The following is a 15,740-nucleotide window of genomic DNA, read 5'->3' as shown; positions in this document are numbered from 1 at the left end:
ATCATGCATCTCATGAGAATTTAATTGGTCAATCTACATCTCTGTCCTTCAACCTTTGGTCATGCATCTCATGAGAATTTAATTGGACAATCTACATCTCTATCCTTCAACCTTTTATCCTAACGATGGATCTTTTTTGGGATTCAAAACGTCAACAAACAATGATGAATATTGTAGATGATTTGAACTCACACTATGAAACTGTAACTCTTCTTAAAACAAGTCACCTTTCCCTAAATTCACATAGGAGCACTCTGTCTTGTCATATAAAATCATCATAAACTCTTCGTAAATAAGACTTATTTCATAAATATATAAAAACACCCTCCCTTGTGATATAAAAAACTATTATAAAAATCTTTAAACGATTCCACAAGGGTGACTAAAATTGAGAATATGATCTAAATAAAGAATTACGAACTTTGGTAAGAGTATGGTTAGAGTTCTTCATTTCTCAAGTAATAAAAAGATCTAAATGATTTTTGAAGTGTGATTAAATTAAGAGCATGATCTAGAGAAAAAATCTCAAACTTATGGAAGTATGGCTAGAATACCTTATTTATTAAATGCCATGAATATGAATTTGCTAGAAGTGTTAGTCAACGCAAATAATATGACCAACTATTCATACAAGTCATCATTCTTTATGAATGCAGTGTTCTACTCATCTTCTTTTTTAATATTGATGTGATTGGACATTGATCTTAGATTGATTGTATAAGATTATGTTAATACAACTAATAAATTTCAAACTTATGGAAGTAAGGTTAGAATACCTCCTTTATCAAATGGCATGAATACGAATATTGTTGGGTTGTGTTATATTCTTTCCATGACTAGCCCGCCTAGTTAACTGGGGTTGTGCCGATTGCGCAGCGGGGGGGCCACAGGGGGTTTGAGGGGGGCGGATAGCCCCCTCTACGGGGTCTGGGGCAGCGCCCTAGGGAATTTTTTTTTTGGACCCTATATTAGGTTGGGCGGACCTACCTTTGGTATTCTGCATAGTTTTCGCACATGGTTTAGACACGATGGTTTTCGGTCCATGGTATTGGATGGTTCAACATGTATAAATATGTATTGTAACATTGAAAGGAACATAATGAAAAATCAAGCTGGTAGTCCTGGTTTTGGGATCCAGAGGAAAATCTCTGTGTATATGTGTTATGCTCTCGCATTGTTTATTTTTTGTTCTTAGAATTCGTATGCAGGTAATTTCTGTAGGGGGTTAAAAACTACATTTGGTATCAGAGCTATTTTGGCTTCAAGGGGACACCTTTGTTACTGAGGGGTTTCGCTCGGGCCTGTGGTAGACCCTGTTTAGTGGGAGATCTGCTGGATTGATTCTGGTGGTGAAAGAAGATGGCGAGCAGTGGAAAGATAGAGATCGATAAATTTAATGGTCAGAGTTTTGAGTTATGGAAACTCAAGATGGAGGATCTGTTGGTGGATAAAGATTAGTGGATCGCGGTAGATCCAGGTACTAAACCAACGGAGTGTTTGATGAAGAATAGAAGAAGTTGGATCAGAAGGCAAAGAGCACGATACGATTGTGTGTCTCAGATTCAGTATTGTTGAATGTATTAGGGGAAGCTATGGCGAAGGCTTAGTGGGACAAGTTAGGGACTTTGTACCAATCTAAGTATTTGGTGAATAAATTGTTTCTACGAAAAAAGCTGTATAACCTAAGGATGAAAGATGGAGACTCGGTGATAGACCATTTGAATGCATTTAATACTATGGTAAGTTAGTTATTATCTGTTGATATTAAAATTTCAGATGAAGATAAGTGCATCAGCTTGTTGTTTTCTCTACCAAATTCGTGGGTAGTCTGGTTATTGCAATAGGTAGCAATGCAATTGCCTTGCAGTTTGATGAAATAGTCTCATCCTTGCTGACGGAGGAAATGAGACGAAAAAACATGGAGAGCCAACATGGTGATGCCTTGTCTGTATGAGGACGGTCCCAAAACATAAACAAAAATAAGTCAGCGAGTGGGAGATCTAAATCTAGAGGGAGATCTAAATCTCCAGGAAATCTTATAAAGGTGGTGTGCTAGAAATGCAGAAAGGAAGGGCATTATAAAAGGCACTGTAAGTCTAAAGCTCCCGAGAAAGGAAAGGGATCTGATGATGATCCTTCTATAGAGGCAAAAACCACCTCAGAGGAAGGTGGGGATGTATACTTGGCTACTTCAAATACACGTAGATCACGAGGCATGGTTGATTGACTCAGGTGCATCCTTTCACTTCACTCCCCATAGAAAGCGGTTCTGCGAGTATGAGAAATACAATGGTGGTGATGTATTCTTAGGGGATGATAGGAAGGCTAGAATTGTTGGTCGTGGAAAAGTAAAGTTGAAGTTGCAAGGTGGAAAGATTAGAACAATTCCGGGTATTCTGCATATTCCTGCATTAGCCAGAAATTTGATTTCTGTAAGCAAGTTGGATGATGCAGGTGTAAAAACAGTGCTCGAGAGAGATACGTGCAAGATGGTTCAGGGAGCACTAGCATTGATGTGGGGAGTTCGGATTGGAACTTTGTACAAACTGCAAGGTAGCACTGTTATTGATGGGTGCAACAGTTCTGTGGTTCCTGAAATTGGAGTAGAAAATCTAGTGGTCTCTGGAGAAAATACCATGCTATGGCATCAAAGGCTTGGACATATTGGAGAGAAGGGCCTTCGAATACTTCATGGTAAAGGTATGGTAGAAGGTATGACTAATAGCTCTCTGGATTTTGATTTTTTTGAAAATTGTGTATATGGGAAGCAGAATCGGGTGAGTTTCCCCTCTGGTGGTAAGAGGGCGAAACATATATTAGAGCTTGTGCACAATGATGTGCTTGGACCTGTGAAGGTTCCATCACTGGGTAAGTCTATGTACTATGTATCATTTATAGATGACTTCTCAAGGAATATATGGATACATTTCCTCAAGAATAAATCTGAGGTCTTTGACAGGTTTAAAGAATTCAAGGCTCTAGTGGAAAACCAGACAGAGAAGAAGATAAAGGTGCTGAGGATAGATAACGGTGGAGAGTTTTGTAGCAAGGAATTTGAAGAATTCTGTAAGAAGTGTGGTATAGCATGACAAAAAACTACTCCATACACACCTGAGCAAAATGGAGTTGCAGAAAGAATGAACAAGACGTTGATGGAAAGGGAAAGAAGCATGCTCAGTGGTGCTGGATTAGGATAGGAATTCTAGGCAGAGGTGGTGGAGATAACATGTTACTTGGTCAACGGATCACCTTCATCAACGTTGGAGGATAAGGCTTCACAAGAGGTATGGACTGGTAAGAAACCCTCTCTTTCACATATGAGGGTATTTGGATGTGATACATATGCACACGTTCCAAAGGAGAAAGGAACAAAGTTGGATAGTAATTCTGAAAAGTGCATCTTTATTGAGTATAAGGATGGTTTAAAGGGTTATAAGCTTTGGAATCCAGTAACAAAGAAGGTTGTGTACATCTGAGATGTGGTGTTTAGAGAGGTAAGAAATGTTATTAAACATGAAGTCCCATCAAAGGAACCTGAGAAGATAGAGTTTGAGCTAAAGGAGGAAGAATCAGACTCTACAACAGAAGAGGAATCAGAAGATGAAGATCCACAAACTTCAGTTGTGAGAAGATCAGTTCGAGAAAGAAGACAGCCAGAAAGGTATAGTGCATCTACTTTCTGGTCAAATTTTGCTTTATCTATTACTGATGATGGTCTCAGAACTGTGAAGGAAGTAGTAGACTCAAAGGATGGAAAACTTGGAAAGAGGCCTTGGTTGATGAAATGACATCTTTGCACAAAAATGAGGTTTGGGATCTAGTGGAGTTGCCGGCTGGAAGGAAACCCATTGGCAGCAAATGGGTGTTCAAGAAGAAGACAAATGCAGAAGGAAAGGTGGAGAAATATAAAGCTCAGTTGGTAGAAAAAGGTTATTCCCAGGTGCGAGGAATTGATTTTGGTGATATTTTTTCTCCTTGTTGCCAAGGTAGCTTCTATTAGATTACTTTTATCTGTTGTTGCTGCTTTTGATTTTGAGGTAGAACAGATGGATGTGAAGACAACATTTCTTCACGGTGATCTAGAAGAGGAGATCTACATGAAGCAACTTGAAGGCTTTGCGGTGAAGGGTAAGAAAGAACTGGTATGCAAGTTAAAGAAGTCTTTGTATGGGTTAAAACAATCACCAAGGATGTGGTATCAGAAATTTGATACACTTATATGGGGACTTGGCTTCACTGGAAGCAAAGCAGATCACTGTGTGTATTTTAAATTAATTGGTGACCGTGTTATATATCTGGTCTTATATGTGGATGATATGTTGCTGGTTGGAAATGACAAAGAAATTATCCAGGATTTGAAGACCTAATTGTCCTCCAAATTCGACATGAAAGGTCTTGGTGCTGCAAACTATATTTTGGGCATGGAAATTAAAAGAGATCAGGCAAAGAGGAAGATCTGGTTAAACCAGAGGAAGTATGTCGAGACAATATTGCAAAGGTTTAATATGCAGGTTTGTAAACCAGTGAAGGTTCCTATTCCTGTAGGTGTAAAGCTATCTACTGAACAGTGTCCTAAGACACAAGAAGAGGAAGAGGGCATGTCCAGTGTTCCATATGCAAGTGCAGTCAGTAGTCTGATGTATGCGATGGTCTGGACTAGACCAGACATTGCACATGTAGTTGGAGTATTGAGCAGGTTTATGTCAAAACCAGGGAAGGAGCATTGGACAGTAGTGAAGCGGATTTTCAGGTATTTGCGTGGCACTAGTGATTATGGTTTGTGCTACCAAGGAAGTCCAGGATTGGACAGAGTTTTGGATGTTCGTGGCTTTGTTGATGCAGACTGGGCTAGAGATCTATATCAGAGAAGATCTATAATTGTGTATGTGTTTAACCTATTTGGAGGTGTATTCAGTTGGATGAGTAAGAAACAATCTGTAGTTGCACTATCAACTATAGAGGCAGAATACATGGCAGCCACTCATGCAAGCAAGGAAGCAATTTGGTTGCAGAGATTGTGTTCAAGTATGGGGTTAATATAAGGAGCTATAAGGATAGATTGTGATAGCCAAAGTGCAATTTTCAGGGCAAAGAACCATGCTTACCATTCAAAGACAAAGCACATTGATGTTCAGTATCATTTTGTGAGGGATATGATAGAAGACAAAAAGGTGTTGCTGGTAAAGGTGGACACTTTGAAGAATACTGCAGATGCATTGACAAAATTTGTTAGCTCTAAGAAGTTCTCTTGGTGTAGAGAAACAATGGGCGTTGCAGGGATGGATAAATGACTAAGCTCCCTTGTGGAAACAAAACAACAAGTGGGAGAATTTTGGATTGTGTTATATTCTTTCCACGACTAACCTACCTAGTTAACCGGAGGGTTAGAGGGGGGGTGGAGCCCCCCTTTCGTTGTGCCGATTGCACAATGGGGGGGTCACAGGGGGTCTAAGGGGGGTGGGTAGCCCCCCTCTACAGGGTCCGGGGCAGCGCCCCGGGGAAATTTTGTTTGGACCCTATATTAGGTTGGACGACCTACCTATGGTTTTGTGCATGGTTTTCGCACATGGTTTTGGACATGATGGTTTTCGGTCCATGGTATTGGATGCTTTGGCATGTATAAATATATATTGTAACATTGAAAGGAACTTGACGCGTGCACTCTGAAGTGCTCCCACATGTGTGAGATTACTTAAGAATTTTATATTGTTAATAATGGAATAAAACCATATATATCTTGTTGGCCTCCCTTACCTCTCATATATATATATATATATATATATAGGAATGAGAGAATCCTCTTATCATTCTCATTGTTGATCATTATATTGTCACAAGAGATTTGAGGACAATAGTGCACTTCTCTCTCTTTCTCTCTCTTTAAGTACTCTCTTGTCTGGGAAGCACCAAGGTTTTGGGGAGATTTTGGAGCATTTTGAATACTAGGGTTATGATTTCATCCCTTGGATACATTGGAGCTAATGTTTTATGATTAAACACTAGATTGCACTTGTTTAGGGGTGAGAATAGATGTATTTGTTGGACATAGATTGTCATTATGGCAATATTCGAGGAGCACACAGAGCTATCGGAGGAGCCAAGAGGAGCAGACAGAGCTATCGGAGGAGCCAAGAGGAGCAGACAGAGCCACCACAGGAGCTAACAGAGCATAGAGCAGTCAGAGCCATAGGAGGAAGCAATCAGAGCAAGGAGGCATATCGGAGCCAAGAGGAGCCACATATGTATATGGAGCACACAGAGCAAACAAAACCATCGTATGTATATGTCATATATATATGCCAAAGAAGAGGAGCACATAGAGAAAACATAGCCATCAAAGAGCTTATATGCATGCATTTAACAACAGATAGAGTTATCGGAAGCCAAACTCATATATATATATATATATATATATATATATATATATATATATATATATATATTTTACATTATCGGGCCTACAAAACCCATGTATGCATGCTTTAACACTATCGACGGACAAAACTATGCAATATGGAAAATACACTATCGACGCAGACTTCCGGCAAAATACATGGCAAATACACTATCAGAGGCCAAAAAATCACGTATAAATGCCTTTATACTATTGGAGGCGGAAAACTTAGCTCTAGGGAAAATACACTATTGGAGGTGGATTGCGGACTTGTAACTTTATACACGGGAGTGGTGAGTCATATCGGGTCTGGTACATAATATCATATCGCATTAGCATTTCGGAGCAAAGGTAATACAGTGTTAAGCGAACCCTTTCTTTGCGATCATTGATAGCGATATATATATATATATATATATATATATATATATATATATATATATATATATATATGCGGACCCGATGCAATATCACAATTGAATTAATATAATATCGCGTCCAATGGAGGATCGGTCGTCGGCCATCGACGATGCCATGGTCTCAACATATAAAGGACCTCCGGGAGTCACGAATCGCTGATTGCGATTTAAGCACGGACCCGATACAGAAATAGATGTGGGTGTAATATATCCTGAAGTTCGCCCTTTAGTCTTTTCGACTGTTTCACCCATGTTTCCTGTGTAATCGAGTTTTTTGGCCTGCGCGGGGTTTTTAGGCCGAAAGGCCTATGATAACTACTCCGATGATTCAGGAGGCTGAACGTTAGTTAAATGGGGTGCATCATGGCGATGGAGATTGCGATTGGGGCATAACACCTCCATTAAACTGAAAAACTCTGTGTATGCCTGCAATCATTGTCAAAAGGAGCGCTGCTACAATTAATTGGGAAGATGTGTTGTCCGTGGATTATTTGGATCTCTCTAATGAATCTATGTGTCCCCAGAAGAGTCGGTGAACTTTCATAACGCAAAGGAAGCCACAACGACCGAGGAGGAAGCCAAAGAGGTGGTGTAAGCAGAAACGAATGGACAAAGGCATGGGGAATGAATAAAAAAGAAAAAACAAAGAACAATGGGTGTTGTTGTTGTGAATAACCAGAGTTAGAAGCAGTAGAATACAAAGATCAGCAGCATAACAATTTATACCAGGGTTGGGTTGGAGCCCAAGAGGTTGGAGCCTCAGAACTAAACAAGATTGAAATCCTTGGGGGTTGGTGCTCCTAAGTGCAGAACCATTGCAAAACAGAGTTGGTGCTCTGGAGGTTGGAGCCTCATTGAAGTCCAAGTTGGAGCTTGGCAACTAATCACAACCAGATATATACTTATATTGTATTTATTTCATTGCACTGTTTTGTGTTAATAAAAACATTAATTCCAACTATCTATTTCTGTGTTTCATATCTATATATATATGTGCTTTTGGTAACAACAAGAACAACAAAAAAAGAAATACTGATTCACCCCCCCTCTCAGTATTTCCAACAGTATTACCTTAGAGAACACACTAGTGTGATGCTTGTTGGAGCTTCTTGGTGTTGGCTAGAGTTCTTCTTGGTTTTCCCCATCTAAGGTTTTGGAGAGGTAGAGGATTGTATGAGCCTTGAGATGAGGCTATGGTATGTACATGAAATTCATAATATGGGTGTGTGTGAAATATATCCAAAAAAGTCTTATTGAATATTTGATTTCTAGCTCCCTATTTCTTCATGAAGTGGTAATCTCCATCACTAGCATGTCTTGTTGATTTGACATAAGTTAAGGTTGAAATGATTAAGTGATTTAACATTAATCCTAAAGAAGATAGGGTAAATTCATTGATATTATAAGGTGATTTTTAGATCTGCATTTTACATGATAAGATTTCTCTAAAGGGTCAAAAATTGTTGGCACACAATATCTTTTCTCTTGGTTTTCCTTGTTGATTTGGCTTGCTAAGAGGTAAAATATTGTTTGTTATTGCTAATGTTTTTATCAATTTCATAACAACACGAATGTTGGAAATTCATGAGGTTAAGATCTAGGAAACCTCTAGGAAAGAGGTGGAATTTCTGAAGTTGCATTAATTGCCCTAGTCTTGGAAATTTCTACAAAAAGTACATCCATCATATCATCCATTCTTAAATTTAAAGAACACACTTAAATGTTGATGCTGTTAAAACCACATGAATCTATATAAATCCTCTAGCTTCCAACATTCTCAAGAGCCAATAATGTTGGACAAGCACAGGGGCTAGTACTCTCTCAAGTGGCCCTTATTAATGTGGGGCTAATCTATCTCCTCATCTTCCAAAGTAAGTTCATATAATTGCTTTTGTTCACGAAGACTAATGCTAAAATAAGATCAATCTAGTATTTGTTTTTCTCGATATAAGGAGTTGAAGCAAAAGTTCCTCAAGCATAATGACACCGTAATTTTGCCTATGAATCTAAAAACTCCAACTCTAATCTTTCTTATGTGTCAACAATGCTAGACACACACAAAAACTAATCTTCTCTAACATGCTAGTTCCTAATCAAGGCTTAACCTATTCACTCATCTCATCATTTGCCAATGTTGAAGTTCTAGTTGTTTTGTTTGGGAGAACCAACCCTTGAATTATATTAATCTAGTATCTATTTTTCTTAATGGACCCTAGTTGAAGTAGAGGATCATGGAGCATAACACCATGAAATTCATGCACCATTTATCACATCTATTGACAAGCATTTCATTGCATCAACCAGGTCCATTTCTTCATCACTAAGGCATAATATGCTTTATATATATTTCTCACAAATTCCTTGATCAATAACAATACCTTTCATTTCTTTTTTCGTTGGGGCAACATCAAATTGTGTAATGTACTCAACCCTTGAAATTCAAATCAACAACATAGAAAAACCAAAGAACATAATAGGAAATAGATAAATCTTGATAAAAAAACCTCTTATAGTAATTGTTAGGGTCCTATAATTTATACGATCTCAAGGTGATTGAGTATTTTATCTCAGGAATCTTATATTGTAAATAATTGTCAATCTGCAAATGATTTCCAAATTAAAGAAAAATAGAATAAAAAATAAAAAGAGGGTATAAATAAAAAAGAAGAAGAAGGAGAAAACAAAAATATTGAAAAATAATAAAATCTAGAACCCCATCAAAGAAAAACAAAAAGAAATAATACTGAAAGTGTTGCAAGTCTAAATGCCACTACTGATAGATAGTTTTCTTCATTATTGATAAATAAAGGTTGTGTGTGGCTTGTTTAAAATGCCACAATGACTAGCGATTTGTTTAATCATACAGTACAATCATGGTTAAACATGTTTAAATTTCTGTAATAGATTAGAGAATTAAGATTTGCCAAACAGTTTAATCTTGGTAAATCAATAGTTGGGTAGAAATGACATTGATTCAATTGTTTAATATAAATCAATAGGAGAAATAAGTGATAGGATTTGGATAGTTTTTCATTTCATCATAAAAGAAAAATATGGGTTTGCTAGTCTAAATGCACCTCTTAAAAGAATAAAAATGTTAGTTTAGTTAAGGGTAGGTAAAATAGTTGGTTTTATAAGTATGCTTATACAACATTTTATCCTAAGTTTAAGGACATTGTGAAAAGACAAAACATGCACGATAAGATAAAGTGTTTTTCATATATTTCATATTTTACCTTTATCCTAAGATCAAAAGCAAACAAATAAAAGCGCATATGGACAAATTCGTTTTGTCATATATGGTTAATCAATGCTGATGTCAGAACGTCGGGATCCTCTCTCCCTCATGATCCATGGTCCATATCTTTTTTCGGCCCCCCCCTCCATCCTACCTTTACCGGGGGGGGGGTCTGAAAAGGCTGTTTCTTCTGTCGGGTCCCATCCTAATGTGGCAGCCTCTCTCGATTTTGCACCCCCCCTTATGATACTACTTACCACCATCTACCCCCTATGAAATTGCCTTTCCCCTCACCCGCTTTACCGCGTCCCCACTTCCACACCTCCACCACTCACCTCCCGCCACGTCGCCTAGCCGTTATCCAATTAATTACTCTCCTGACAAAATAACCGTTCAGCATTCAATTCTTTTTCCCGGGTAACCATTCAAACTTAACGGTCCCGCGTCACCTCCAATGGATTTCATCTCTCTGCCTTTAAAAACTTTCGAAACATCTCCTTTTTCCCTTTCACTGCTCATTCTATGTAATTGACAGTTTTTACACAGTGACCGTTTTCAGAGCATTTCCTCAACTTGAACCGAATCAGAATTGTCAGCACTCTGTCTCTTTTCCCCTGATAATTCATTCAACTTAAACTGATTCCCCGTAAGCCTTCCTCTCTCCTGCTGTTACTTTTCGCTGATACAGTCATGCCTCCAAAGAGCAAAACCTAGGAGAAAACTGTCAATCCATTAATCCCTCCCTCCGTAGATTTAGATCACATTCCTCTAGCTGACAGGGATTATCGGATTAGTGAAACCCAGTGTGACTGAGTTTTTAGAGCTATAATGTTGGTAGGAAGACAAGCATGTAAATAAAACTGATGAAATTGGGCTCTGGGAGTCCAATATTCCCCATTATATCTTCCATCTGAGCGTCCAAGCCCCTGAATTCACCAGAAAATGTCAACCTATTATGTCCTTGCCCAAAGAGCCATTATGGCCCCATCTGGTGACATTCTGTTTACCATCATTGCCCAGTCTATAAACCAAATGATGCTAACTCCCCCTGTGGAAAATGGTGTCCCTTTCTCTTTAAAAGCCCTCACCCAACTTTATTAGAAACTGGATTTCTCTACAAGCCAATTTTTTTAAGATTTTCTTGCGTGAGAATGCCCGATTACCTAAAAAGAATCCTCCATACCCTTCCTCTATCTTCCCTTATCAAGCTAAACAAATTATATCCATAATTTCACATATTTTGGGTTATTATCCTGATCAATGGGTAGATGAGCCCATTTTAGGTTTCCTTTCCATATTTTCCATAGACAGTAAACCATCCATTGTATTCAATTTCAGTCAATTTTTGGCTGATAGCATTCATAAGCAATTTTTGAAATTTCCCACACAGCAGGTGTTTAATTACATTTCCATTTTAATCTACATGTTCCTTTATTGTCAAGCAGACAAGTTCAATTTTGCAATGCAGAAGCTAGATGATGAAAGAAACCAGTAACCGATGATTTTTTGGACCTCATTGGTCATGAAAGAGTAGCAGGAATTCTCTTACAAGCAGTTTATTGAGGAGTTTGTTCACCCAGCCATGAACATCATTAACAGTTCCATACAACCCAGAATTAGTGAAGATATCAAAATAATTTTACATCTAAAAGAACAGGCCAAGGCTGGAGATTGATATTTATACCAAAACTACACAGAAATAAGAGTTTAGGGATGCGAATTGGCACCATACAAACTCCCTAAATACCTCCCCATGAGGATTTTTTCCCAGAAATATATCAGAGATATGTTAAATTCTGATGATATTCATTTTGTGGTGGCTAAGAAGAAGTCACAATTTCACATAAAGACATCGATGGACCCATTTATATGCAATACCAGGACAACAAGTGAAGAAGCAGACAAAATGCTTAAAGAGATGAAACTCAGCCTAAGTTTTACATGGTCTTATGACCCTTGGAGTATTATTTCAAAACTCAGAGTAGAAAACAAAACTACTCCCTACATCCATACCTCAAGGCCTGAGATAGAAAAGTACGCAAATAGTTGGAATGGATAGAGAATACCTTGCAGAGGCTAAAGAAAAACTCTTTTCTACTTCAAGTTTACAGACTCCCACTCCTCAGGAGAAAACAAGTAAAAGACAAAGAGAGGAGGGAGCATCATCAACAACAGGTAGTGAGGCCAAAGAATTCAGGACCAGTTACAGGAAAAGGGCAAAAGTGACTCCTAGTACATATGTTGAAAAGGAGACAGAAGAGCATGCTGCCATCATAATTACAGACTCACCTCTTGCAAGTAGCAAATTTGTAACATCTTCTACTGGACCTTCATCATCACAAGGTCAGAAGGAAACAAAGCTAGATTCACATAATGTCCAAGGAGAGAAGAAAAACATTGTTTTTGATAGGTACAAAGAAATTAAACTTAAGAATGAGATCCTTAAGAACAATACCTACAATTAGTTTTGGAAGAAGACTTCAAGCTCACAAAGTAGATTGTTATCAGTTTTTGACACAAAGCATGGAAAGATGCAGATGGCCTTTCTTGAGGCCCAAATTCCACATCCAAAAACATCAGCAGACTATAAGAGTACTACATTTGAGTTCAGCACCAAAGATATCCATCCCATTGATCAAATGGAGATGCATAAACAGATTGGTGGGATGATCTCTTCTACATTAACTAATATTGCTATGTCATTGTCTAAGTTGCAGGTTTCATTTGCCAACATTTACTCTCAGTGGAAAATGAAAAATGTATCCTCCTTAGCAAAGGATAATATGATCAAATCTTTGGAAGATTTGGTAATCAAGATAGGATATGATCCTAAAGATATATATGTTGTAGAGGAAATCATCAAGAAGAAAAATCTGGATATTGCAGCATTGAGAAAACAACTTAAGTTGCCAGCCACAGAGGATCCCTTGACCAAAGACATTGAAGAAAATGAGGCACATAAGGCTGACATGATGAAGTTAATTCAGAATATACAGATCAAACAGATGAAGGCAGAAATGGAGAAGATGATAAAAGAGAAAGAGCATAGCCAGAAGATGGCCATTGTCCCCCTGGATGCCATACCCATCTCTCAGCTTCCAGGAACAGGAACAACAACTGCAACTACTTCTTCCACTCATAATGCGAGTGTTGAATAGGTGATAAAGACACTAGAGAACATGTCAATCCAGTGAGAAGAGATCAAGACTTTGCATGGACAACTCAAGGCTCTAGAAGAACAGAAAACTAGAGCTAAAGCTTCTCGTCTCACTGAAGTGCATAAATCATAGAGACTGTTGGAGAGGTTGCAGAAGGTAGAAAAGTATACCTCAATTAGTCAGACCTTGGCTCAAGCCAAGGAAACCATTTGGATAGGTATTCTGGACTCTATGAATGAGATTTGGCCATCTATCCAAATCATCTTTGAACAGAAAAAATTGATAGAAAAGGTCACAGAAACCATTGTTCGGGTAAGGGAAAAGTTTGGAGATATGTCCACAGAAGCCTCCAACATTATCAGATTCCTTAATTCTAAGTCTAAATATGAACTTGAAGAATTAGGAATTAGTGACAGGACTGCCACTATTTTGGAAGTCAAGAAAGTTTTGACTAAAAGGAACCTTATTGATCAATTGGAAGAAAGATGTGAAACACTAGAGCTGGGAGTGAACAGGTTTTGTAACATAATTGAAGCATTAATCCAGAAAGGGCTGCCCAACATATATGTGATTAATGATAAATTGATCACTCAGGAAGACTATGTTCTGAAGATGAAAGAAATGGCCAGAAGCAGTGTCAAGTTCAGTGGGATAAAGGGCAGTATGACAACAAGAGCATTTTTAGAAACCATGGCAAATGACTTCTACATCCAGAATGAGGTAAAACATGTTTTTACAGTGAAGCCAACTTTTGCAAAATACACAGAGGTTGATGAAATTTACTGGAGGGTAATTAAATTAACCATACCAGATGAAAAAATATGGGAAGAACTTTGTGATTTACTGGATTAAAGGGTAATTCGGATGCAGTAAAAACAACGGCCAACACAACAGCCAACACATCAATGCATCACAATTTCGGGTTGATTCAACAACCGAATCCACCAAAGCAGAGCCACCTTTGTTGTCTACGTGGTCTATTTTTCTGCTAGAGATAGATCTTATTGTTTAGAATTAGGCAAATAATACACTGTCGGTTGAGACAACAATTTTGTAATTATTTGTATAAATACTTCATTGTTTGAAGTATTAAGGGTTGATTTCTGAATATAATTTCTTCTGCAAAATTGTAATTTTTCAAAGTACTGGAGCATCAATAATATAGGGACATTTTCAGAGGATTCATATGGTGTACCAAATGGTGATGTGCTTCTTCAGTTCATTTGTTTAAACATTGTTTTCCCTTTCTCTGTAGTTTCTAGAAATCTCAATTATTTAACAGAAACTGTGATGAATAAGACTTGTTACATAGAGCACCCTATTCTGGCTGTTAGTAATTTTTATGTTTTCTGCTGAAGTCAAATTAAGGAATTCTTAATTGCTCCTTAATTTCTATTGAGTCTTACATTTATGCTATTTCACAATCCATTTATATTTCTGAAAAGATCCAGTTAGTGCAACCTAGCTTGCCCTTAGAAACTCCTCTAAAATTTGATGTCAAATCCAATTAAATCTTCAGACTCTATAGCCCAATGGTATTATAGCAATTAAATCAACCAAACCATTCAAACAAAACAATCAGTACAGTCATAACTAGCCTAAAATTCACATAAAACAAAGCTAAATTTAATAGAGGGATCCCTCTCTAAAGTTCGCAGGGCTAGATTCCAACTTCCAAAGTGGTTTTGATGTTGTCCTATGTGTTTACTCCCTCGACCTCAAAAATACGGAACGACAACAGTAATGATATTTAAAAATAGAGAGTTATGTTCACTTGCCTCCTCAAGCGGACAATCTCCTAGAGAAAAGCTCCAAATACAATAATAAGTATTGAAAAAGTGTTACATAACCTTCGACTCAATCTATGGGTATCAAAAGAGAATCTTAACTACTCAATGGTCCAATTACAGTGAGGGCCTAGTAACTAATTTGGGCCTTATTAATAAAGATGACCCTTTTTACAATGAGTGATTATTAACTAACTATTTAGTGGGTTTTCGTCAAGGATGGTGGCCTCATACATCAATAAAGTATTTTAAGTAAGGGGGCTAGGGCAGGACTCTAACATGCCCCCTCAGAAGCAACATTGTCCTAAAGGTTGAAGGTGATGAAATTGTTGTAGAATCATTGCTAATGCCCATGTGGCATATTCTGATTACATATCTTTCCACTAGATAAAACTTCTTTGATATCATGTTGTTACAACTGATATTCTTCAACAAGTTCTAGAAGATTGGTCCACACTTTATAATTTAATCCCACCACCTTCTTCAACCATGACTCATGAAACACTAGATGAATCTTAAAGTGGGTTGGGAGAGCCAAATTGTAGGCCACTTGTTCAATGCACAATATGATTTGATAGGGACCATAGAACTTGGGAGCTAGCTTTTAGGGGACTTTATCTACGAGTGATGTCTATTTATAAGGTTGAAGGAGAGGAGACACTTGATCCCCTTCAACAAAAGAACATTCAAATTTTATGTATATCAACATCTCGTTTCATTCAATTTTACACCATAACCAAGTTG

The 15,740-nt window shown here is 37.8% G+C and overlaps 1 pseudogene across 1 annotated transcript in view; it reads right to left on the bottom strand.

The window, feature by feature from the left end:
• Positions 1-7,065, bottom strand: part of LOC149224940 (putative E3 ubiquitin-protein ligase RING1b) — an 8,893-nt pseudogene extending 1,828 nt beyond the window's left edge. Inside the window, exon 1 of the transcript XR_016249713.1 lies at positions 7,000-7,065. The product of XR_016249713.1 is annotated as a putative E3 ubiquitin-protein ligase RING1b (transcript). The remainder of the gene's footprint in view (positions 1-6,999) is intronic.
• Between the last annotated feature and the right edge of the window lie 8,675 nt (positions 7,066-15,740).

The sequence above is a fragment of the Pinus tabuliformis genome, chromosome Q (genome assembly GCF_031772625.1).
Source record: "Pinus tabuliformis cultivar Carrire ecotype Pingquan chromosome Q, CPIR1, whole genome shotgun sequence".
Taxonomy (NCBI): domain Eukaryota; kingdom Viridiplantae; phylum Streptophyta; class Pinopsida; order Pinales; family Pinaceae; genus Pinus; species Pinus tabuliformis.
Note: the sequence above shows the minus strand (reverse complement) of the source record. Positions and strands in the feature narration are given on the sequence as shown.